This window comes from Adiantum capillus-veneris, chromosome 29, assembly GCF_014529385.1.
Source record: "Adiantum capillus-veneris isolate H3 chromosome 29, ASM1452938v2, whole genome shotgun sequence".
Taxonomy (NCBI): Eukaryota; Viridiplantae; Streptophyta; class Polypodiopsida; order Polypodiales; family Pteridaceae; genus Adiantum; species Adiantum capillus-veneris.
Window position 1 is genome coordinate 22,512,053 of NC_140959.1, and position 26,309 is coordinate 22,538,361.

Below are 26,309 nucleotides of genomic sequence, written 5' to 3' on the forward strand. Positions count from 1 at the left end.
ATTTAAGTGTGATTTGGTTTCAGTTTGACTCCAAAGTCTGGTTTCAGTTGCATGGAAGCAATACGTATTTGATGGTAATTTTTCCTACTCAATCAATCCTTGGGGGATACATGGATTGCAATCCATGTTCCACCATAGAACTGGATGGAACTTATCAGATTATTTCTTGTGAGGTTTCTAGTGCCACCAACTTTTTGATTTTTGATCAGACTTTAGGCTCTCACCATCAAATCTTTTACATTTAATGATTTTCAACAGTTTTTTCCTTGATCTTTCAGCCCAAGTTTGATGGTGGTAGCTTCTACTTACCCTACTCCTATGTGTTGGAAAGAAATTAGGAAAAAAACAAAACAAAATAGTACAAATTAAAAGCAAAATGTATTATAAAACAATACTTTCAAAGCATCAAAAAATTTTGAAGAATGAAATGCCTTTTGTATCTCACTCACAACTCTCTTTGCTCCTCAAGAATAGATCTATCTACCAATCCCTCAAATTTAGACTGCACTAAACCCATGTCTAGCTGCTTTACTGCTATAGTGTAAAAAAAATGGGTAACAAAATATTTGAAACAAAGGCCTAGAATACAACTAGGTCACTCACCACCTAAGGATCATTCTCTACCAATGGTGCCAATGTTAGCGGGCTGCCGCAACAGACGTCTATAGTATAACTATCTGGCACTAACATAATGTCAATACTTAAGGAAGTGACTCAGATGTGGTATGGAGACTCTTTGAAGGTGTCAGTTTCAAGAAATGAACCTAACAAGCAATCACATCAACACAACAAGCAAAGCATCACTATCTGATATGGAAACCTGCTTATGTCCTATCTCACCACTCTAGATCATATGCCATTGTGTGGACTAAACAAACTCGGATTATCACAAAACTTTAAGAGAATCTATATAAGGTCTAAGGGAACTAATCTAAAATATTTGGAGGTCATCCAACAGGACAATCCATGTAGGTCTCCCTAAGGTCTAATATCACTCTCATATAGTAAAAATGTAAAAAAACAATCATTTAAAAACACTCAAATATATTGGGGTAAAAGGTGCTCTGTGCCTTGCCTAGCCGCATAGGCTATGGTTTCCTGGCCACTTCTATACATACATATACTTATAGTGCATTGCAGGTTGCTCACTTTTGGAGTCTCCCCACATACATTTGTGTGCTCCTATGTTAATAAGCCTTTTGCAATAGGGTTATCTGCTGTAAAGAGATAGCATTGATGGTTTGAAGAGCTTTCTCTAGTAGCACTCAAGGAGCAAGCCGATAGAAACTGCTTCAAAGTGAGCAAGGAGAGCAAGAGAGAGTGTGAGCTCTCCAACGTTTGCGAGAAGCAATCTCCTTGTGTTGGAAGCAACAAGGGAAAAGAAGCATGTGTGTGTACACACGTACGTGCACACACACACACACACACACACACACACACACACACACACACACACACCTTTGGCAAGTAAAAATCGATGGGAGAAGAGAGAGGGAGGGCTGATTTGACATGCACATAGATGAGCTTGAAATTATTCCCACACGCACACATACTTTCTCGGCATTGGTGCTCTTGGCATCAGCTTTGGAGAAGGTAGTATTTGGTTCACATATCAATGCATAGTGATGTATGCTCCATGTGGTTCAGAGATTGATTTACTTTGAGTTTCTATCCATAGCCATGTTGGCTCATAGACACATAGTAATAGAGTGTTGATGCACCATCATGTGAATCTTCTTGCATCCGATTTGAGATTGTTGTGGGGCTGATTTGGATCAGACATTTCAGTCCTACTCTGAGCTTCTTACTTCAGCCATTTAGATCTGCCATGCATGTATCACACTGTGGGAGATTCTATGCTCATTGATTTTTTGGAGGACCGATTCTCGAATGTGCATATAGTGTTGTAGACTGAGTTTTGAGATTCCAATCAAGAGGTACTCTTGGATTGTTACTCATTATGGCTGGTCTTTTGGTTTTGTGAGCCATATTCTACCGTTATGCTGTCAAAATTCTACTTGAATTTTCATCTAGTGTTTGCCTCTTCATGCCATTGACACCTTGTGTGTGGTAGCTTGTTATTTGGCTATATCTGCCCTAGACTGGGAGATTTTGTGGCATCTTGAGTATATGTTGCTCAATAGAGGCTTGGTATTTGGAATTTAATACATCCATTTTGTGCGGATAGTGTGTGTATGCACTAGCAAGCTTGGTGATTAGCTCACAAACTGATTGAGTCATTGGTTTATGGTTTACGTACCATTTTGCTGCCATTTTGTTGTCCGATTCTTGTCATGTGCATTGAGGACATGACAATGTATATGTTGCTCTATAGAGGCTTGGTATTTGGAATTTGATACATCCATTTTGTGCGGATAGTGTGTGTATGCACTAGCAAGCTTGGTGATTAGCTCACAAGCTTGTGGCATCTTGAGTATATGTTTCTCTATAGAGGCTTGGTATTTGGAATTTGATACATCCATTTTGTGCGGATAGTGTGAGTATGCACTAACAAGCTTTGTGATTAGCTCACAAACTAATTGAGTCATTGGTTTATGGTTCACGTACCATTTTGCTGCTATTTTGTTATCCGATTCTTGTCATGTGCATCGAGGATTCCAGACAAGGTTTGCTCTTGAGTGTGAGAGTGTGTTGATGCATGTTTTCTCTTAGGTGGGAGATCGTTGTTAATCTCAGATTGGAGATAGGACATAGATTTGCATAGGTTTATACATGTATTTTGAGTGCAGTTTGATGCACATTTGCTCATGGTCTTGAGCCAACATTGACTGATGCAATCTAGGTTGTGATTGCAGGTGGCACTCAGGGTTTTATGTGCGGTGTTCTTTGCATATGGGAGATAGTGTGTGTATGCATTGATACCGCATGGTGTGAGCTTGGCAATTAGCTCATGATTGCCAAATAGGGTTTTGCTAGATTTGCTGCCAAGTTTGTAATAGTTGACAATGTTTAGAGAGGTGCTTGATATTGGTTTTGGCTCATGTTTACATATGGTTTTTTGTTGCACTCTCATTGAAAGTTGTCACACTTATAAATTGGTGGTAGTGTGTTTAGGAAGAGAGATGTTTTTATGCATTGAGAGAGATTGTCTCACAATTTTTCATCTCTAGTGCCATAAGTTTTGGACATTTGGTAGGTGCTTTTGGACAAATAGTTTTGCCTCCTAGTGTGCTACTTTGGTCTCATGGTAGAGATAGGTGAGCATTCAAATTGTGACCTCTCAGGGATGAGCAATTTTGACGGTTTAGACTTTGCATCATGGCAAGAGTGTATGCTTCATGCATTGACACAACCAGGTTTGCATGGACCATTGAGTGGTGACGCAAGTAGACCTTGAGGGATATTTGAATATTGATGGCAAGAGCTAGATGAGATGGCATTATCTACTATACGTTTACACCTTGCAGGGTCAACATATGCTCTTGTTATGCATTGTGGTAGAGATTACATGTCATGTATGATATATTTGACTCATCTACAACTCGTGTGAGACAAAGGTGTTCACATCCACAAGAATAGGTTATCTATTGGCATTGTGGTCATTTAGGACACTAGAAACGGTGTTTTTTTTGTCGTGTGAGAGAGGCCAAGAGACATGGTTGTCTTTGAGATTCAGTTGATGTTGTTAGCTCAGTTGATTTGATAGTTGCATGAGCAGATGCAGTGGCTGAGTACATGAGTGACGGGGATGTCACATTTGCTTCATCTTTTTCTCTTGATGTTCTTATGTCTATGGATTGTACACTCGTGTTTGAGTACACGAGTGACGGGGATGTCACATTTGCTTTATCTTTTTCTCTTGATGTTCTTATGTCTATGGATTGTACACTTCCTTTGCAATGGTTTCTAGATGCAGATGCTACATTTCAAGTCACTCCACATCGTGATTGGTTTTGTAGCTATTCTAGCAAGATGCTTTGTAGTGTACACTTGATTGATGGTTTAGTGCATGCCATAGTTGGTGCAGGAGAGGTGAGACTATCGTTACCAAGTGGCCCATCATGTGTGCTTAGATATGTGCAAACATGACAGTGAGTTTGATCTTATTTGGTTAGCTCAGAGATTATGGATGCCATATTTCTCTTTGAGGGCGATCTTTTATGATGCATTTGGGCTCACTAGTCCTTGCAAGAGGTGCCAAGTATGGCATGGTTTACCCTATGCACGAGGATCATATTTGAGATGGCATGGTCTTGATTTTGTTGCTGGCATGCATTGAGCAAGATACAAGATATGTCTCCTTCACGAGTGAGCTCCACCATGCTCATGAGATAGAGCATTTAGTTGTGCAAGACATGCTAGTAGAATCTATAGAGAGAGAGAGAGAGAGAGAGAGAGAGAGAGAGAGGTAGTGCTCTAGTGAGACACTACAGATGTCATTGAAGTCTCTTCAGGCAGAGATAGAGTAGGTCTAATCTCTAGAGACACAAACAAATATTGACTACATGGAGTTATTTGATATGCTTATGCTGGATACTAACATGGTTATGCCAGGACAGATCAAGCATGGTACGATGGATGCAGGGATGGTTGCAATGTTGAGCACCCTTGATTCATCACATCCATTTATCTCTAGTCTTGATGGTGCAAGGATTGCATATAGTGTAGGGGTGGTTGACAACGACACGTTAGCCAAGGTTGCACAGATTTCATCAACATTCAAGACATGTATGACCTACTAGCCTCGAGGCCCGACGTAGCAGCTGTAGTGGGAGAATTTGCAGCAAGAATTGTCAATTGTATGGGGACTGACACTAGCATGATGCATTGTGGGGATTTGTAAACTATGTAGATTTGTCTGTGAGATTTACATACAAGCTCTAGTGTGGATACACACGCTTGCCTACTACTAGAGACAATATGGCTACATGTAGATCGATTAAGCAAGCCAATGGGCATAGGTTGAGAAAGTGTTTGTCACATGGTTTCTTGTATATACTAGTAGTTTAGCTAGTAGCACCTACTTATTGGCACATTCACCTTTAAGTGGGAGATTGTTGGGGTAAAGGTGCTATGTGCCTTGCCCAGGCTATGGGCACTCACCCATATCTATACATTCATATACTTATAGTGTATAGGGGGACACTCACTTTTGGAGACTCCTCACCCAAATCTGTGTGTCCCTATGTATCCTCTTCCTCATTGCACTGTAGTTGTGCACACTCAGGCTCCACACGATGCACTCACAAAATCTATAGATATGGCTCACAGATGTGTAGTCGCAAATCACAACAAAACTTGAAATGATTATACTAAATTTAAAGATAAAGAGACAAGGAACACAATGCAACTTTTGGAATCAAATTTGGATTACCAGATTATGACAAATATTAGTTACAAGCTGTAGCCGAGAAGCCGCTCATAGTCGTATGTAAAAAATCTCTTCAAAAACTCAAGATAATGTTACAATGATGTTCAAACTAAGGATTTTTTAAGCTTTATACCTAGGGCTTTTTAAATGGCCAACAACTGGCTCCATGGCTTTGTGCTCATGACAAAAGGATACAACTCAGAGTATACAACATTTGGCTCAAAATTACATGGACTCTTTTACAAGGCTTTTTGGAAAAAATAGGACCGATTGCATCAAAATTTTAGGCTAGGACAAGGTGTGGTCAGCTAGGAGGGTTCCCATTAGTTGCATAGGCCAAACATAGACATTGGCCATAATAGAACTATATTGATAGTCTAAAAAAATAGAATCAGCTGCAAAGAAGCATAGCCTAGGATCTCATACAATAGAGGTATATGAAACACCCACAAAGAACAAAGACTCACAAAAGAGTATTGGGACTAGCTCAATTCCAGTGCAAAGCAAATAGGTTGTACCTCTAAAGAAAAGAGGATGGAAGAAACCATTGAAGTAGCTGGAGGGACAGCAGAAGGCAAGGCAACAATACCACTACTTGGTACTACTTTAGAAATTGCCATTGATTTACAAAGAAGCCCATACTAGACAAGTGAGAAGCCAAAAATATATGGACAAGAAACCACCAATATGAAACACTTGAATACAATATCTTTACCACTGTTGTTCAACACCTCTCAAACAGACTCAAAGCTTTACAGAGGCAGCAACTAGTTGGGAATCTAATCATCGATACTACACATTGAATGGTTGCTCCATACAATGCTCTAGTGATCACATATGAGACTATGAGCACCAATCTAAATACCATTGTAGAAGGTTGCATAGCCATGATCCAAACAAGGCTAAATACGGTTGTAAATGTTGTAGGACAAATGATGGAACTTCATGCCAACATCCAAAGTGTTGATCAAGCAGTAGCTGGAACAGAAGATCCTTAATGCCAACAAGTGGAGGGCTGAAGTCCTTAAACTCAAGGAGAGTTTGATAGATGAAGAAGTCAAGAGAGAACAACATAAAAAGAACACTAAAGAATTGGAGCAGCAAAATGAATAGTTGAAGTTGATCAATTCTAATCTCAATGCTGAGAAATGGAATCTTAGCAAAGAATTGTGTTAACTGAGTCAACGTCAGTTAACAGAAGCTGCTAAAGACCGAAGACGTACAGATGCACATCGAGGATGAATACAAAGAAGAAATAAATATTGGAGTTACACATTTTCCACGTTTTCCCAAAATGGCAATGTATTGTAAATTCCCGATTTATTTCAAGCCATTGTAATATTTCTAATGTGTTAGGGGCTCAATGGGAGTTCCAAGTTAAAGAATAGGTCACTTACTGTGCTTAGGTTGTAGATTTAGTAAGTGGTGAGCCCTAAAGGCCTTGGGCACCCGGACATTGCATTTTTTTAACCTAGGTATATAAGGCAGTGTGTAAAAGAAATTAGGGTTCTCAAGCTCATTTGTTGAGAGCACTCTTTGGTGAGAGCTCTTGAAGTGTGTGGCTATGGAGTCCTTGAGCTTCTCCTTGCTCATGAGACTTGATTAACACTAATCAATGATTCATTATCTTTCACTATTCCTCTCTCATGCTTCTTATGATTGCCTATGATGCTTAGATTAACTAGATCTTAACTAATTAGTGATTAATCCCTCTCTAATCTTGTGTGATTGCCCTCTTTTGCTTGTGTGTGCATGTAGGTTTGATTGGAGTGTGGTGCTCGATAGATCTATGTGTGTGTGTGCGCTTGCGATTAGTGTGTTGCATGATAGGATTAGTGTTGTGTGCGTCTTGCAATCGTAGTGTGTGTGATTGGGTTGGTTAGAGGTGAAGAGAAGTGGATATGGAGATTGCCCTTCATTGCGGCTTAGCTCCTCCATAGGCCGAGAAGCTCACCTTGTAGAGTTAACCATTTGTGTTGCCACGATTAGCTCACTAACCGTGTGAGTGTTTCCATGCCCTAGTCGGGTAGCTCATCCCTTCGGATTGATAATTTTGTTGGTCATTGGAGCTATTGCAATGATGGAGCCCCCAACATTTGGTGCCGCTGCCGGGGAAGATGGCCTACGCGAGTGTAATTGTGGCATAAACGAATGCTTTCCCTCACTAATTCACTTGTGTGTTTATGTTTTTGTGGATTTTGAATGTGTGTGCATGAAGCATTGTCTTCATAATTCCCTAATGTGTAACCATATCTTGCCAATTGTGTGTTTACACACTCTAATTTCTCACTAACCCCTTGCTAATTTAACTAATTTTTGCTAACTTACTAATGTGCTATGAAGGATTGGAGGATTCGACCATTCAATTGATCTTCAACGGAAAGGTAATTAAGGGGTATTCTCAACCTTCCTAGAATCTAGAGATGTGTAGAATTGTGTAGAGATCCCACCATGTTGATGCAATGTAATGCTATGCTATGTTGATGCAATGTGGATTGAAAATTTTACGATTTTTTGTTTTCACGCCATCATAATGTCGAAAATTTTAAGAATTGGCGGCGCATGAATTTGATAAGTTTCAATTGCTAATTGATGAATGTGTGTTGATAATTGGGTGCTTAATCGAGTTAATTACATGCTTGGATAGTCAATTTCAAGTGTGTGTGCACTAAAATCAAGTGTGTCTACATTCTAATTGAGTGTGTGTATGCTAATTTTAGGTGTGTGAGCACTATTTTGCCCATGTTTGAGCACCTAGATATCAATGTGTGCGTTATGATTTTTCAATTGTGATGATTGATGTGTGTTGTGCTCATGCCTAACTATTGATTTGTGAAGTCACATTGCAAATCCGACAAGTTTAACCCTTTTGTGTGCGCACCTAAAGATTGGTAAAAACTGCCAATCTTTTAGTGTGTGTGTGTGTGTGCCTAAACAAGTGTTTAATTTACATGGTTAATTCAATGCTTTCATTGCATAAATGATGTGTGTAATGATTAATTTCTGTGTTTTTGTGCTTAAAACAGTGATTTACACACTCTAATTGCGTCAATTTTTGACCTAATTTTTGTCGGTAATTTGGTCGGTTTAATTGCCTAGTCTTGATTTTATTGATAAAATTGTTGGCAATTGAATTGATGTGATTTGTGCAACTTAATTTGGCTGCACTATTCCCCAATGTATGGAGAATTTCTAGAATTGTTAAGGTATTTTTTGTAATTTTTGGTAATTTTTTGCAATTTTTTGCATTAATTTTCGGGTAATTCCATAAAAATTTTGATTTTGAGATCTTTACAAGCTATTTTGTGTGTGCATATTTACGGTATCATTTTGTTTGCATTTGTGCCTTCCGTGGTCGAGTTCTAAGTGTTTTACTATTTCCGAGTATTTGTGTCATAAATTGCATTTACGATAAAATCTGCTATTTTTGGTGTGCTTTTGCGTGTCAGAAATGCTCTGTTATGAATGACGATGATTTTCTAAGATTCCTAGAATTTTTTGGACCTTTTTGGCAAATTTTGGGATTTTCTGAACATTTTGTGGAATTTCGGCTAATTTTTGGCCATTTTTGGCATTTTTTGGAAATTTGAAAACAAAAAATAAAAAGTAAATAAAAGAAAGGCCGGTTTGACTTCAGTACCGTGCCTTGCGGCGCATAAAATACTTCTTCTCTTCTTCTTCCTTCTACGCGGAACCCACCTCTTCCTCTCAATCTCTCTCTTCCCCTCACACACACACACAGACTCGCATGCGTCCGTACTGCCGCTGAGACAGGTCCTGTCGGTAGTGCTCGAAAAGAAAAAAACTTGGCAAACCTACATATGTGAAATGACAGAGGTAAATTGACAAAATTTGAAGGTTTTTGCACCAAATAACACTAATTTTGTCAACATTTTGTAGGTTTTCTCACCTTCAAAAATAAAAATTAGAGGTAAATTTGAAAATTTGTAGGTGGGATTACGGTTAACCTAGGTTTTTTCCGAGCACTACCGACCAGGACCCATTCTCTCTCTCCCTCTCTCTCTACTCTTTGTCTCACTCTCTCTCTCTGTCTCTCTCGCTACACGCCAAAGCGCCAAGCCGGGCTTTCGTGCTGTCAACCCTGGTTCAACGGCCTTGAGCCCCGCGCGTTGTTCTGCCCACGTGCCCCCCTGCTGCATGCTGTAGCTCTCGTTCAAGACTTCAAGCACATTTTTTAATTTCATATCTATCAGTGAATAATCCATTCAGTACTTTATTAATATTTTCCATGCTAATAAGTACTCCAATAATGCGCGTATCCCAAAGGCACTTTTTTCCCACTGGGTTTTTTCTCTTTGGTCATCCAGGTATTAGACCCTAATTTAGAACCCCATTATTCTACTTCCCTTGTACATATTTTTCATCAATAAACATCAGCCTCATCATTATACTATTACAACGGACAAATGCAACATCATCTCTCACATCAGACATATTTGGACCAATGAAGATGATGCAACAAATTGACCCTCATCAACAAATCCAACGACAAATGAAGACAATCAGCCCATCAACAACCAATCAAAACCTTGCCTTGCCTCCAAGGACACTTTTCAACAGTGCCCAAGGACGGGCACTAAAATTGGAAGGGGGGAATGTTAACTGAGTCTACGTCAGTTAACAAAAGCTGCTAAAGACCGAAGATGTATAGATGCACATCGAGGATGAATACAAAGAAGAAGTAAAGATTGGAGTTACACATTTTTGACGTTTTTCCAAAATGGTCACGTATTGTAAATTCTCGATTTATTTCAATCCATTGTAACATTTCTAATGTGTTATAGGCTCAATGGGAGTTCCAAGTTGTAAAGAATAGGTCACTTACTGTGCCTAGGTTGCAGAGTCAGTAAGTGGTGAGCCCTAAAGGCCTTGGGCGCCCGGACATTGCATATTTTAAGCCTAGGTATATAAGGCAGTGTGTAAAAGAAATTAGGGTTCTCAAGCTCATTTGTTGAGAGCACTCTTTGGTGAGAGCTCTTGAGGTGTGTGGCTATGGAGTCCTTGAGATTCTCCTTGCTCATGAGACTTGATTAACACTAATCAATGATTCATTCTCTTTCACTATGCCTCTCTCATGCTTCTTATGATTGCCTATGATGCTTAGATTAACTAGATCTTAACTAATTAGTGGTTAATCCCTCTCTAATCTTGTGTGATTGCCCTCTTTTGCTTGTGTGTGCATGTAGGTTTGATTGGAGTGTGGTGCTCGATAGATCTATGTGTGTGTGTGCTTGCGATTAGTGTGTTGCATGATAGGATTAGTGTTGTGTGCGTCTTACAATCGTAGTGTGTGTGATTGGGTTGGTTAGAGGTGAAGAGAAGTGGATATGGAGATTGTTCTTCATTGCGGCTTAGCTCCTCCATAGGCCGAGAAGCTCACCTCGTAGAGTTATCCATTTGTGTTGCCATGATTAGCTCACTAACCATGTGAGTGTTTCCATGCCCTAGCCGGGTAGCTCATCCTTCCGGATTGATAATTTTGTTGGTCATTGGAGCTATTGCAACGATGGAGCCCCCAACAAGCTGAAAGAGCATCCACCTATGGTAGACCAGAAGCAAGTGGCAAAAGAAAGTGTAAAGGAGGGCCACACTATCATGAAGCAATCCATTTGGATAACTATATCTACCCGTCTCTATTAGATATCATAGACTCTGAAGGCAACCTTACCCTAAATCGAGAGGATTTATAGGATCTGGTTACCAACATGAAAAAAGACATGGATGAAAAAGCCACCAAGAATACATGTGCTCTAGCCAATCAAGTGTTATTAGAGCACTTGGTGAGCTAGGAGGAAGATAAGGACAAGAAGAAGGATGACACTACCGAGGTTGAGCGAGATTCAAAGAAAGATGATGACAATGATGATGATGATGATTTAGAGAAGAAGGAAGACAAGGAGCGGGTGAAGCCAATCAAATACTTGAACAATCTCGAGAGCCTCATGATCAAACACCAAACAATAGGCCAAATCAAACGCTTGGTAGCCAGGTGGATCAAACCCTAGCCCAAAAGAATAATGTCAATGATCAAAAAATGGTCTTTAAACACATGAACAAGGGAAAAAGGTCTAGGTAGAAACAAACTTAAATCATCTATACTTACATTAAAAAGGAAGGACTCCTGTCCACGTGGCTGCTTCTACATGCAGCCACTAGGAGAAGTACTCCTCAGCCAACCCCCCAATTCCAGCATCCAAGCCATGTCAATAGGCCATGGAGGCACTCAAGAGAAACATTGACATGATGAATTGCTACAAGAGCATGGTCTTCATGATTGACTGCAATTTTAGAGAAGGAGTCATTACTGCCTACCCACAACTCAAGAGCAGGAGCGCCAGGAACGATAACCATTGGTGGCTACACTCCTGAACTTCCTCTTATCTACCTCTATATCTTTTGTACAGAAATCACTAGTGTGCTTCTTGAAGCCTCTATGATTCTCCACCAATTCCATACTATAGGCAGCCAAGCCCAATTTACTATGGCATTTTGAACAAGCCTCTGCAATTCTCTCCTAAACCCATATTGTAGGTAGCTGAGCCCATCATTTAGATGTGTGTTTTGAAAAAGCCTTTGTGATTCTCCTACAAGAACCTATTGCAAGTGTGTGTGTGTGTGTGTGTGTGTGTGTGTGTGTGTGTGTGTGTGAGAGAGAGAGAGAGAGAGAGAGAGAGAGAGAGAGAGAGAGAGAGAGAGAGAGAGAGAGAGAGAGAGAGAGAGAGAGAGAGAGAAACAAAGTGTGTGTGAGAGTGAAATTGCAAGTATCATCCCGGAAGAGACAAGAGAGGGTATTTGCACAAGTTGTGCTTTGATCTTAGTAGTTTAAAGTCACCATTACTCATGAGATGATAGACAATTGCTCATACTAAAGCTGGCTAGAGTCAATAATAACCACTTTCTTTGCTATTTTTCCACTTGGCAAGACCACAAATTCAATGGTCTTCACCACATCCATGCCCTTCACTATGATTGCAAATACAATATTCTTTCCATCAAGCCACTAGGTATTGATAGTGCAAAGGAAAAATTGTGAGCCATTAGTGCATGATGTAGCATAATCGGCAATGGAGAGCACATCAAGGCAAGTGTGCTTCTTGATGAAGTACTCATTAGAAAACTTAGCCCGGACTTCCCACTAGCTCCAACTACACGGGTGGAGTCTCCTATAACTTGGCACATGAAGTTTGGAAGCACACTACTATGATATGTGGAGCCTTAAAGTGACAAGGCTTGCCAGACTTGCACTCCCTTGTCCTATAACTTGGCACACGAAGTTTGGAAGCACACTACTATGAAATGTGGAGCCCTTAAAGTGACAAGGCTTGCCAGACTTGCACTCCTTTCTCTCTAGTTTTTGGATATTTTGGGAGTAGTACTGTCAGCGTAAAGCTCCATTATGATGCATCCTTGTAGGCTTCTCACCAATAGTCATGTCAAAAAAAACCCTTGGATTGGCAGCCATGGATGGTTCCTTGAAAGACTTGGTGATGTAGGAGCTCAAAATAAACTTTGTTGCATAACAGAAATAATATTTCAAGGTATTGCATCTCTCTCTCTCTCTCTCTCTCTCTCTCCCTCTCTCTCTCTCTCTCTCTCTCTCTCTCTCTCTCTCTCTCTCGTGCTTTTGCTTTTGTTATCAAAATCTGGCAGTGGAATCTACACATGCCCAAAGAGCATCCCGAAATTCAGAGCCACCATGGCCAGTATGGGCATTCTTCTCCATGATAACCTCGTGATGGAGAGGAGGAAAGAATGGATCAAGGTTTTTGTATTTTGTGTGTGTGTGTGTGTGTGTGTGTGTGTGTGAGAGAGAGAGAGAGAGAGAGAGAGAGAGAGAGAGAGAGAGAGAGAGAGAGTTTTTGCTCCCATGATGCACCACGTGTTTGGAATTTTGTGTAGGGCATTGATATACGTCCTGGTTTTAAGGATGCAGACAATGTTGAGAATGTTGCAGGCTTTGGTGGTAGGGTTTTTATTGCTAGAGTGTTTGCGGGTCGCCGCGATGGACGTCCATAGCATAGCTCTCAAGCATCAACATAAAATTATCGATACACGGGAAGCGACTCGGATGAGGCATGGAAACTCACTAGGGTGTCAATCCTAATGAAGTGAACTCAAAGAGATGCAACTACTAACTCTACAAGCAAATCAATTGCACTAAAGACAAGTAATCTGCCTATGTCCTTCTACACAGCTCTACAGTCATCACGCCCGTTCACCATGCAAATCATATCGGAATCGCACAAAACTTGAAGGGAAGCTACAGGGGACTATCAGGAACATATCCTATCACTGTCACAGCATTTTGGAGAGGTACAAAGATCGCGATCGTTCGTCCCACAGTATGCAAAAACGATAAACGGATGATCCTAAAGGGTCATTTTTGGGTCCCTAAAGCCTCTCCTAGGGTCAAAACAACATAAAATACGCATATAAACACTCAAAACAACGATTTAAGGCCTTAACGGATGCATTTGAAACCTTCACCGAATCTTGAATGCTTACACTTGAATGAGAGAGCAGAGTAAGATGAACTCAATGCAAGAAACAAAACTAAATTTGGATTACCGTAGCCACAGAAGCGATGATTACAAGTTTGAGCAAAGAGGCAACTCTCTGTGCCTAACGTAATAGTCACTTATCTTCAAAAATAATCTCCCTTTCCCACTAACCTTAGTGTATTATATACCTAGGGCTTTCTAAAGTGGCCGGCGGCCAACTTATCATGGACCTTTACATACATCATTGGAAAAATTACATCTTTGACTCAGACTTGACATAGACGATTGTCATTAGACTTTTACAAGGTTTGATGTATTAAACATTAGAAAAATAATGTGACCACATCAAAACTTTGGCCGGCTGACCCAACGGGCACCTTGGCTAGGTGGACACTTGTATGTTGTTATCACCTCCAAACACTCCCCCGTTCCTAGCTCGTGTCGTCCCTTGACACGACCATTTGTAGTCTGGTCTTCTTGTTGATGAGACTCCCCCCTTCCTTGATCGAGTTATATCTGGCATGTGTTTCTTGTTCAAATGGGGAGCCCATTTGCATTTGATTGATGAACATGTGTTCTTTGTGATTTGGATGTTGTGGACGAGGCATTTGTGCATGTTGTTGCACATCCTACTTTACCTTTCCATTTGTGCAGTTGGTCGATGATACCTATTTCTTTGGATACTTTGCCTCCTGGTGCAGTTGACTTTTTATTGGAGCTCGTATCTCAAAATGTTTGAGAGTTTGACATGTGTGCATTGGCATCTCCAATTTGATTTTCTTTGCCACTTTGTCAATAGAGCTTTGTCGGTATCTTTGAAGATAAGAGCTGCTCTTATTGAAGCGTAGTTGAGAACAATGTGGCCCCACTTTATCTCTTTGAAGATCGTGTAACAAATTCTTTATTGGTTTCAGTTGATGGAAGGAATATATACAATAGAATAGTGGTGGGTGTTTCTAAATTAGGGTCTAGAACCTGAATGACCAAAGGGAAAAACCCAGTGGGAAAAAATGCCTTTGGTATACGCTCTTATTGGGGTTGAACACTTGGGATTTGAGTACCTGTTCATGCAAGGTGAGTGCTTGGGAGAAATAAAGTAAGAGTGCGTAATGCAAGTGCCAATTATGGGACACTCTATATGCACATAAGAGTTCTTTCAAGAAAATCATGCGGTGTGAAAAATGAGTTGTTGGGTGGTTCAAGGAACAAATGTAGCACATGTGATACCCAAGGAAATCTCAATAGCTTCCACATTTCCAAGAAGGATTTTTGATGTTGAAGCTTCTCCACTCATTACTCACTATGCATAGTGCTTGAGTGTCTTTTGGACTTTCTTCTTCACTTTACCAAACGTAAAATACATAGACTTGGACTCTTATGCTCACCTATACCAGCATGAGAGACACAACATAAATATGCTCAACTCCTCCACCTTGAGCAGTACTTAGAATAGATAAGACTCTTAGACCACAGAGAATATTACTTGAAGCTTTGGGACTAATGCCTTGCTCATTTAGTGGCTCAACTGCCCGACTCTTGACTTTTATTCCATGTATTTTTAATGGCGACTTGGACTTACCTCTTCATGGCCTGAAACCCAATGCCACTCCAAAGCTAGGAATCAGCATTTTTGAACTTGTGTAAACTGTTTCTTCTAGCTCATTAATTGGTGGCTTTCCCATCATGATCCATGTTCCATAAGTCATTAGATTCTTTGTTGCTTCTGGATCTATTGCAGCCGAACATGTAACCTTGAGCCATGTTTGTCCACATAAATTGAATTTGATCATCGTAGGAGATAGTCCATCTTCTTCCTTGTCCCTGTTCTTCTTTTGATCTTGCATTTTTTGAAGATTTGTCGTTGAACTTGGAAGCTTTTCTCCTTCATCTACTTTCATTTGCACTTTTTATGGAGTTGGATTCTTTGAAACAACTTTTGTTGTTTCTTCAGGTATGTCAATAATGACATATTCTCGTTGTTGCTCTGCTTTCTTCATGTGCACTTTGGCATCATGCTCCCTGACGTAGCTATCTGTTTCACCTTTTTTGCCTTCACACTCATAAATCTCGTTAGCTTCCTTCAACACCTTTATCGTAAGTACGGGAGTTATATCATACCCTTCATCATCACAAAATTTAGTCGCGGTCACCTCATTCACACACACATCAAGAGTCGCAAGTATTTGATCCCATCCAAAGGGTTCAAATAATTGCTCTGGAAAGGATTCTGGTATGTAAGCTTCATCGTCCATTGATCTTTCTAGGATGCAATCCTCCTTCACTGAGCTTCCACACTTCGAAGCACCACACATCCAAAGTTCTTGTTTGGTTTGTAGCCACGCAAGTATCTCTTTCCCATTGACTATAGTAGAGTCAATTTCTCCTAAAGGAGTTCTATTCACATATCTATAGCTATGGTCTTTTATGCTTATTTTTGTGGTGATCTTTTTATGTCTCAAGTAGATATAGTCATAGCCCCAATCTTGAACCATCTTAAGTTGATGCATGAAAGGTCTTCCTAAAATGATATCAAAATTTTTCCCTTTTCCAAAATCTACTATTGCAAATGTATGTTCATATTCAATTCCACAAGAAGTCACAATAATTTTCTCGAGGATACCCAAAGGTTTTTCCGTGTATCCATCTGCAAGTTGCAACTTCATTCTAGTTTTCCTAAGCACTGGTCTACCCCATTTTTTCCAAATGTCTTTTGTGGCTATGGCTACTCCAGCCCCACTATCAAGTATAGCCAATTTTTTAACTCCTTCTCCTTCGCAATATTCCCCCACCTTGTTTATTGGCACAGGTTTAGCGTTTGCACTTTCTTATTGAGTTTTGTTTGATTGTTCATTTGAGGGTAGATCTTGATGAGGTATCTTTAATCCCATCTTCCCCAAATTGTTGCCTACTTCATCCCATATATGTGGTCTAATCTTAAGCAGTTTAGATAGAGTAATGGTGCATCGTATTGGAGATGACATCAACTCTTGCATACTCTTTGTATCCATCATCTTGGATATGGCTTTCCTCTGAGATGGCACCACTCTAGTCTCTAAGTCTGCCTCATGTTCTCCTATGTATGAGGGTAAGGTCTTCAAGGACTCTGGTTTGCTTTCAATTGAAACTTCCATTCCTGCATCTCCATTTAGAGATTGAATGTCTCCCTGATAGACTTCATGCCCTGTATTGACCTCAGTTATGGGTGCAGATTGGAAAGTCGCACTTCCATCTTTTGCACTTCTAATTGCTTCCCACAATTCATTTGGCCATGGCTCATCTATCTCTGGGATAGGTGCCATAAATTGTGATCTTGACCTTGCATCATTAGTGGTGTTGGCCACTACTTGATCATCTAGTTGAATTTCTAGGTTGTTGGTTTCTTGTGTTGCAGTCTTTGCTTGCACATCCTTTGTGATTCTAGCTCAATGTTTCTTTGAGTTAGTGTTTCAACAACCTTTGCCTTAGGCATTTCAAATCCAACAATTTTTGGTTTTGTTTCTGGAGGTGGAATTGGTGCTTCAGGCTCCATCATTGCCTGTGCAGTTTTTACCAATTCCTTACACATTTTCAACCTCTCAGTCTCTACCTCAGCATGAGGATATTTCATCCCTCGTTTCTTTAGGGTTTGGTTGGGTTTCAATCTAGCCTCATATGCTTCCAATGCAACATCTAATGGCTCTAGGACTTTGTCTACCAGCACAGATCCTCCGGAATACGCCTTCCTTGGTTTCTTATCACTCACCACCATTTTGTTTTTCCGTTCTTGTTTTAACTGCTCCTTCGTCTCTTGTAATTTTGTTTGTAGTGTAGTTTGATTTGTAATTGTTTTTGCTTTAATTCTGTCTCTTTTGGCTTTCCAGGATTTTCTCCCAGTCCTCACTGACACACTAGTTGTTTCCCCTTGTTTGGGTTGTTGATCTTTCTCCTCATTATCTTGGTCCTTAGCATTTTCTTTTGCTTGGGCTCTAGTCACTACCTTCACAGGAATTTTGGGTTCTGCCTCTGATCCACTTGGAGAAGGTAACACTCCCACAACATTCATTGTTGTTTTCCCTTGTTTGTTTGGGTGTTTTGGACAATTAGGAACAACGCGTGTAAAGGCACACTCCAAAAAATATCCAATTATCTCTACACAAGAACAATTCTTGGCCCAATGATTACCTCCACACTTGTAGCATGGTCCATCTTGTTGAGTCACTGGTGGCACAAGTGATGGTTGTTCTTGCTTAGGCAGAATGGTCTCTGGTCTACGCTCTTGATTGGCTATGAACATCAGAGTGTCCTCATTCAATGAATAGAGTTTTCTCCTAGGTTCTTGCCCTAGCCTAGGTTGTGATACCTCAGCTCTTTATGAAGCCCTTGATACAACCCTATTTTGAAATAATGGATGATTGGGTAATGGCATTTGTTTTTCTATTTGATGTCCAAATAGTATCCCCCTCGTGTAGGTTTGATTATAGTAGCACTCACTCATCTCATGATTGGTCCATTTTTGCTCAATGGCACACCATTTTATTCGTTGTGCTACTTGTGCTGCTAGCTCATCTAGGTTGGTCATTAATTGAGACATAACCAATTGCCTTATGTTGGTTTCACTAGATGCTAAATGAGAATTATCCACAGTGATCTTTGTATCATCAATTTCCTTGCCATAGGCTTTACAATTGTCAACTAGGTATAATGCTTCTCTCGTGACTTTCTCAAAGACAGTACATCCTTTTAAGTGCAAATATTTCTTGAGAGTTTCATTTTTCAAACCCTCTATGAAGAGAATCGATAATTTTTCATCCTGTGGTAACTCGCGTTCCGGACATCTCTCTATATATTGTTTGAAGCGTAGTGATGCTTCCTTCACTCTCTCATCTTCTTTTTGCTCGAATGCATAGATTTGGGACACTGTGTTATGCTTGATTCCCCTTTTAGAGAACTGCACAACAAATTCTTGCAACAGTTGTTCAACGTTTGAGAAGGCATTTTTGTCCAACGGTTGGAACCAATTCAATGCTATCCCTTCCAAGGTTAAGCCAAATCCCTCATATTGTGTATGAAAATAAAATACTTGTTCAGCTCTTAACACTTGTTTGAACAAGGATGCATGTACGTATGGATCCCTTAATCCATCATACTTCTTCTTGACACATTTGGCCAATTGATATGGTCTCATTGGTTCTAGTTCAACCATGTATCTTAGCGTGTTGGGGTCTCTCACAAAGACATCCCTCGTTCCTTCTTCTCGTCTTGGAGCAAATCCTGGGGGAATCCCCTTTGAGACATGTTTTGGAAATGTTGATGGATTTGGAAGTCTAATGGGTGGTCTCTTGGTTCCACTCAATGAGGTAGGAGCTACACTCCTGTGAATAGCTACTTTGGATGTTTGAGGTCCATTTGATCCCATAGTTTCAATGTTAGCTTCTTGCAATTCAGTCTCAAAAAACCCTGGTACGCTTACACTCGATTGAAAGTAGTAAGTAGAGATTGGAGTAGCCATGTATGTATATATTTCTAGCTCAATTGGGCTGATAAGTTTGTACTCTCGTCCATACTTATCTACCATTAGAACTTGCACTCCCTGGTCGTCTGTGTATGTGAAGGCATAGAGGTTCTTGTAGTCTGTCAACTCTTCAATGATGGAATTTAAACATCTATAGAAGCTGTTTTGATCCCCAATAGGTAACCTATAAAGGCCATCGTAAGTGTAATCCGTTAGAACTCTTGTGGCTTCATTGGTTTTGATGAACCTCACGTTGGGTTTGTTGATTAGAGTATGCTTCTCCTCTAAGCCTCCAATAATTTCCACTTTTGCTCTTCCAAACTCCCGCATTTTAGTTGATTGGTTTGGCTTCTAGTGAGCTACATGATCACTTGACAAATATCCATGAGCCATGCCTTGAGGTTTGGCTTGATATGATTGATAAGCCTCATGGTCTTGTCTCAACCCTCTTGTTATAGGCGTTGCAGTATTTCTCGCTATTTGTGTAGGTGGCATAGCTCTGAGTTGAGTGGGAAACCCTAATGATGGATGAGTTGTCATGTTTAAGCCTCACTCAATACTCTCAAGATGGTCCTTGATAAGAACACCTTGGCTTAGTGCACACAATCCCTTTTTGCCCCTGGTCAAGTCTCTAAAAAGTCAGGCTTTGTGACTTTTTGGTCTCTGGAAATTGATGCTGGGTACCCTAAAAGTTTGGAATAAGGAAACCTAGAAAAATTCAGCCCGCAAGCTTTCTTCCTAGCTATACCTGACTCAATTTGGAGTTGTCTATCAAAAGTTAAAGCAGTTTTGGTGAACTGCACTTGAAACAACACTCAAAACAGTTTCAGGACCAGAACACAAGAACTTTGGCTTGTATCTTGGCCTCCCAAAGGTATTTTTAGCTCAAACTTGAGATTTGGGATGTCCTCAAGTATGTCTACAAACTTATGAAGTCAGATACCCCCACTATGTAGAGGTACACCGATCGCGATCGGTGACCCCATGTCACAGATTTGGAAGATTTTTGCATAGTAGCTAGCCCTTGATGTCTTGATACCAAGTGTCTTTGTATTTTTGAATTTGGAGATGTTTTGACCAATGAAAACCCAAATCCCAGGTGGTTTTGCAGTTATTGGCCTGATTGTGTAACTAGGACTTTTGACCACTTTCTTTTGCTTTTTTGACCTTGCTTCTTTTGGAAAATATGTTGCACTAGATGTTAGCTACCTACTCATAAATTTTCAATCCAAAATGTCACTGGGGTACACCGATCGCGATCGTAGTTCCAGCTCCTTTTTGCATGAAATTTTAGGAGTTGATAGACATGGGTTGATTAGTCTATTCCCAAACCCACTTTGCATTTGGATCACAAAAACTTGAATTTTCTCAAAATTTTGGTATGAAGGATCAATGATAAGTGTTTGCCCTATTTGACAACTGTCTTTTGGTTTTTTGACCCCGGTTCACTGATCGTGATCGTAATTTGGAGCCCAAATTGGATGAAACTTGTGGATATGGTAGAAAATGATGTATACAGTCTACTCCCCAAATCTTTTTGAATTTGGACAAGAAAAAGTCAAGTTTTTACAAGATCTTGGTCTGCTGCAGTGGTTTTCTGTCTGTCTGCTATTTTTGGCTATTTTGGTCACTTTTTTTAATTTTGAAAACTCCTGGTATCTTATATAACCTAGGTATGTGTGGGTAAAGTCTGGTCAAAATCTGGGACTGAGGTACACCGATTGCGATCGTAGTTTGGAGCCCAAATTGGATGAAACTTCACCAGCTTGTTCACTAGGCTATTTTAAGACTACCTGCTAGACACTTTTGTATTTGGACTCAAAAAAAGTCAAGAATTTACAGTTTCTTGGCCTGAAGTGCCTGATTTTCCTGAATCTGTCAATTTGACTTGATTTTGGTGTTTGTTTTGGCATTTGAAAGCTATCTGGGGTTGTCCTATGTAAAGCTATCCCTCTGTATGGTTTCTTCCGAGTTTTGATGTGTTCTAGGTCCTTTAGGCTTTTATGTTTGTATACACCTGAGGATCCAACAGATGAAATTTGGTCAAAATCTAGCACTTAGGTACACCGATCGCGATCGTAGTTATGAGCCCAAATTAGACCAAATTTGCCATGCTTGTAGACACTGATGTTTTAATGCTATCCCCCAAGTCTTTTTGCATTTGGATCACCAAAAGCCAAGATTTTGCACTTTCTAGGTCTGTCATGCTAGTTTTACCCAAGTGGCTTGATTTCCTTGATTTTTGATGTTTTTGGGTGTGGTTGCTTTAGACAAACTTGTTTAGAATCTTATCAAGAAGGCACATGTCAAAGCTTGTACAATTCTGACACTGAGGTACACCGATCACGATCGTAGTACCAGAGCCAAATCTGATGAAATTTTACAGGCTCTCTCTGAAAAGTATTTCCCAGTGTTTGGTGCTACCACTTTGTGATTTGAATCAATTTCAGCTCTGTTTGGTCAGATTTTCTAATTTCAGAGTCTTATGGCCCTTTTGCCAAAGTTATGGTTTTCCTGGTTTTTTGGCTCTGACTTTTGCCCCAAATCTGACTAGAATGTGATTTACTTATCCTACTCCTAAGTACAAAAATGAAAGAACATAAAAAAATGAATCAAACAAAACATATAGGATAAAAAACAGATGATGGATCAGTACTCAATCGATACAAAGAAATTTGAAGAGAAAAAATGCTTAAAGCAACCTCACTCACAACTCTCTATATCTCTCAAGAGTAGATCTAGCCAGTCCACCGACCCTAGACTCCACTAAGCACTAAACCCCTATCTAGATGCTTCACTGAAATGTAAATGGAATGGAAATTATCTTTTGGAACAATAAGAAAACTCTGAATACGCACTCGGTCACTCATCACCTAAGATTCATTTCCCGACAATGGCGCCAATGTTTGCGGGTCGCCGCGACGGACGTCCATAGCATAGCTCTCAAGCATCAACATAAAATTATCGATACAGGGAAGCGACTCGGATGAGGCATGGAAACTCACTAAGGTGTCAATCCTAATGAAGTGAACTCGAAGAGATGCAATTACTAACTCTACAAGAAAATCAATCGCACTAAAGCCAAGTAATCTGCCTATGTCCTTCTACACAGCTCTACAGTCATCATGCCCGTTCACCATGAAAATCATATCGGAATCGCACAAAACTTGAAGGGAAGCTACAGGGGACTATCAGGAACATATCCTATCACTGTCACAACATTTTGGAGAGGTACAAAGATTGCAATTGTTCGTCCCACAATACGCAAAAACGATAAACGGATGATCCTAAAGGGTCATTTTTGGGTCCCTAAAGCCTCTCCTAGGGTCAAAACAACATAAAATACGCATATAAACACTCAAAACAACGATTTAAGACCTAAACGGATGCGTTTGAAACCTTCACCGAATCTTGAATGCTTACACTTGAATGAGAGAGCAGAGTAAGAGGAACACAATGCAAGAAACAAAACTGAATTTGGATTACCGTAGCCACAGAAGCGATGATTACAAGTTTGAGCAAAGAGACAGCTCTCTGTGCGTAATGTAATAGTCACTTATCTTCAAAAATAATCTCCCTTTCCCACTAACCTTAGTGTATTATATACCTAGGGCTTTCTAAAGTGGCCGGCGGCCAACTTATCATGGACCTTTACATACATCATTGGAAAAATTACATCTTTGACTCAGACTTGACATAGACGATTGTCATTAGACTTTTACAAGGTTTGATGTATTAAACATTGGAAAAATAATGTGACCACATCAAAACTTTGGCTGGATGACCCAACGGGCACCTTGGCTAGGTGGACACTTGTATGTTGTTATCACCTCCAAACATAGAGCTATTTTGCCTATGGCGGTTGAGCAAGCTTGTTGGGATGCTAGAGATGCACAGGCTCGTGCACTGACTGTGTGATCTATGAAGCACACTATTACTCCTCACCTTCTTTTTGGTAGATTTGGAAAACAGGCTTGGGATATTTTGGCTGGTCTTTGTGCAAGTTGCAATGAGGCTAGAATTGCATTGGTGTGTAAAGAGGTGGAGTCAAAGATTATGCATGAGGAAGATGGAATGGACACTTTCCTTGTTGGTATCAAGGATATTAATGAGAAACTTTTTTTTTTTGCAGGCGAAGTTACTTCTGCCAGTCCCCTTGTGTAGACTGTTCTTGATGCGCTTTTCCAGATTCTTGTTAGCCTTCTAGTAGTACTGCAAGAGACATATGACCCCAGGAAATCCAAAAGCTGTCAAGTTTGATACATTATGCACATTGCTCTTGCAAGAGTCACTTTCAAGAAAAAACAGGGCTAAAAAGCATGCAGTTGAACAAGCTTTTATTGCTGCTCAAAGAAAAAGTGGTAACAACAATGTAGCCACTTCTCATGGTTCTTTGGTGAGTGGAAAATCACCTGTTTCCAATGCTTCTACTGGCAACTCCTTGTTTGGGAATTCTATTGAAAAGGGAAAAGAGAAGATGCATTGCCATTATTGTAAAGCTAATGATCACTTAATCAAGCAATGTCCAAAATTGAAAAGGGCAAAAAGAAGATGCATTGCTAGTATTTTAAAGCTAATGATCACTTGATCAAGCAATGTCCAAAATTGAAGGCAAAAGAGGTTGGCCCCCACTACAAGTGCAACAATTGTAGATTCTTTCATGAAAGGAGATTGTGATGTTGATGTAGATGTAGAATGGGCTTTTAGTGCGGTGCATTTATGATCCTGCTGTCCATGATGTATGTTAGTTGTTGTAGATGCTCATATGTGGTGCTTTGATAGTGTGCTATAAAGCACATTACCTCTCATCCTAACTTGTTTACCTCTTTGGAGGTTTTCCTCATGGGAATTCATTCACTTGTGCCAACAATACCTCTTATCTTGTTAAGGAAGTTGGAAAGATTGTACTGACTACTGCTGTGAATGATAGTTCTTTCACACTTGTTGATGCACTGTATTACCTGGGATCAAAAATAACCTTTTGTCTGTATTTGCACTTGCTAGACTTGGCCTTATTGTGAAATTTATGGATGATAGATGTACAGTTCATGATCTCACTTTTGGTGATAAGATTGTTGCTATCTGGCATTTTATAAGCTCACTTTGTATGACAAGTGTGGGTAGAATTTTGCAAATGCAATTGTGGATTCAAAGGCTGTTTCAGATGAAAAACTTTGGCATGCACGTTTTGTGCATCTGATTTTTGCCAGTTTACTGCATTTGCAAAAATCTGATATGGTTGCTTCTTTGTTGCCTCTTGAAGCACCTATATTGAAGCATGTTTGTGAAGGATATAATCTGGGTAAGATGCAACGTTCAAAGTTTCCAAAGGATGGTTCAGTTAGGGCTACATGTAGGTTGTAGCTTGTGCATAGTGATGTTTTTGGGCCCATGCAAACTTCGTCCTTGGGAAATTACCTTTACTTCGTGACTTTTATTGATGATTACTCCATACATACATCGGTATATCCACTTAAAGCTAATTCCAAAGTGTTTATATGCTGGAGGTTGTGTCATGCATCACTTTTGAAAATGAACTAGACTAAACATTTAAGAAGAGAGTATTGCTAGTGTTTCACTTAAAAGAGAAGAGAGCCCTATGTAAATAGAGGCGATGTTTCTTTTGCCGCATAAATAAGAACATGTGGATCACATTATATTAGATATGAGTTTTGAAAAAAAAAAGAAACAAGTGAAAGGGTCACGATGGCTTTCTAAAACAATAAGAAAGTGATAAAATTGTTAGCTTGAGCTTAACTAGCATTATATAAAATGAAGCATTATTCAGGAATGTCTCTTTATTGAGCAACCAAGTTTCCTCTCACAAAGAAGTAAATCGGAAATACTAGCAAAAATTTTAAAATTTGCAAGATTTTTGAATTAAGTTCTCACATATATAACCAATTTTTCTTCCCTTTACATTATATTAGACGAGAGTTTTGTAGAAAAAAAAAGTGAAAGGTTCACGATGGCTTTATAAAACAATAAGAAATTGATAAAATTGTTAGGTTGAGCTTGTGGGATGGGTGTCTAACCTCACTCCTATCTTATTGCAGATTTAGCGAGAACCACGATTAAATTATCAATCCATGGAACGAAGATGACTCGACTAGTGCATAGAGGCTACAAGAGGTTGTCAACCTCTCGAAAAACTCAAGCTACACTCAAGTGATTGAAATCACCAAAAGCCAATCGCTCATCGGCAAACAAATCACATCCATTACAGCATCAATGACATCCAAATGTAACGAAACTTCTAGGACAAGTTTATAAGACCTAAGCACACATGCTTATGGTCTCATATCCCACTTTAGATCAAGTGTAAAAATCGCAATTATTAACAGCAGTGGATTTGTGACTTGATCGTTTTCGACCCAGAATGCATCTAAATGCTTAGCAATGATGCCCCAATACCCCGCCTATGCTTAGTTTTTTATTTTGAAGTGTAAATTTCTACTTATAATGAAATTAGGCCACGGGTCAACGATGCCAAAAGCTACGAAATGCCGTGAAATGCTTATGTCAATGCATAGAGCTCTTACCTACGGTTGTAATGCAACAAACGTAACTGCAATGTGACAACTGGAGAGGGAGTAGGAAGCGCGAGAAGGAGAGAAGTGAGCGCCGTTAGCTCACGCTGTGTATTTCATTATCCAAAACTTGAAAATAACTTACAAAAATTGGCTTTATACCTTAGCCAAGTTTTTTGGTGGTCAAAACTAATAATCTGGGAGCTCTAACTAAAGATGGGTAATGAAAAGTTGATACAATTTGGAAGCTTGTAGCCCCAGCTCATCAATTACAAAGATTTATCGAGAAAATAGGAGTTACAATATTACCGATTTATCAAAATAATAAGTGTTTTTACAATGAGAGCTCCAAAAAATGATATCCGAGTTAGCTTGCTGCTAACATTCCCCCCCTTCTCGCCTGTGTCGTCCCTTGACATAGCTTATGGGCTGAA